This window comes from Arachis ipaensis, chromosome B07 (genome assembly GCF_000816755.2).
Source record: "Arachis ipaensis cultivar K30076 chromosome B07, Araip1.1, whole genome shotgun sequence".
NCBI classification, from domain to species: domain Eukaryota; kingdom Viridiplantae; phylum Streptophyta; class Magnoliopsida; order Fabales; family Fabaceae; genus Arachis; species Arachis ipaensis.
Window position 1 is genome coordinate 28,942,888 of NC_029791.2, and position 1,609 is coordinate 28,944,496.

The following is a 1,609-nucleotide window of genomic DNA, read 5'->3' on the forward strand; positions in this document are numbered from 1 at the left end:
TTTACAAATTAATCCAAATTTATTTTATTTAGTATTTATTAATCAATTCAAATAAAATAAATTTAAATTGTTTGGAATGATTTTGTATGGTTTTTCTAGCATTATATATTTGTGAGCATATATTAGTCTTAGACAACTTCGAAAAAAATATAATATTTTCGGTAAGATAACTTATCAGTATGTTAATCCTCTAGAACCAAATTACTTTTACTCCCTCGATCGTGAGATCATAATTTAACTCAATTCTAAAATTATTACTAGTCAATGAAAGCATCCCAGATGTAGGTGCGGAAAGGGAAATTAGTCAATAAATAAAGTTGTATAATGCTTTGTAATCTCGTGAGATCTTAACTTCATAACTTGGTACATATCAAAATGTGATTGTACCATTGACATCAAAATCAAAATCATAATATTTTATGAGATACAGACATTCATAAACCAGTTCATTATTTTATGGTTAAGTAGGTATGTATATGAATCATTTGTGATTTTGATATGGTTTTCCAAATCAATCTCTACCACTTTTGAATATGAGGATCCAAAAGCAGGTGATGATTTAGTTATTTAAATTACAAAGGTGATGAAACAGTGTATACTATACACCAAAAGAGACAAACTGTATAAAATTAGAGACAGTTCTCATGGATGTGCTTCAGCTATGGCCAAATTAAATTAAATTAATTAAAAAGTCACGCTATTTCGTTTACACTAAAAAATTAGTTATTAAATTAATTATTTATATAAAATACACATTAAAATATAAAATATATATTAAAAATAAATTAAATAATATAATATTATTTATATAAAAATATTTCTTAATTAAATTTTAGTGTGTATATAATATTTTTGTTAATTAAATTTTGTCATTTTAAAAAAATAGAAAAATGGATCCAAATAAAAACCTCAAAAGTCTCACCAGGTGGATTTTGTGTCTCATTAGACTCCAATTATATGACTCAGACTTCATATTCCGTGGGACCTTTCTCCATGTGAAATCTACACATACATCTAATTTCTCTGAAGGAATCTTCTTGTTAGCGACGGAGGGAAAAAAATGAAAAAAAAAGGAAATGCATCTGTGAAAGATTAGTTAGAACATTTTATTCTTATAGATTTTGGTACAATTTGTCTTCATGAATTGGTTTGGATTGCGTAATATCTACGTACTTTAATTTTATCAAATTAGTAAATCAACTTTGCTAACACCCTTTCCAAAGTTTCCATATCTCAAAAATTGCTTGTGCAATTTGAAGTCATGAGTAGTGTTAATATAGAATTCATCTTTCCTAACATTTGCGATTCCAATCCTGGTAAAAGCTCATTTGATTGTATGATATGGTTAGATTTGATATAGTACTTGTTTGGATGCTATTAAATCGATAAGAAAATATTTTTTAATAAAAAATAAATTTTTTAATGTATTTAGTAAATTTTTAATAGTAAAAATAAAAATATTAAAAAAATAAAAAATATATTTTTAAAAAATTATAATTTATATATTTGTTAAAAAAAATTTTGTAAAAAAAATGTTTTTCACATAATAAATAAATAATTTTTTTTATTTTACTTAAAAATAATTAATATATAAAAAAAATCTTTTACA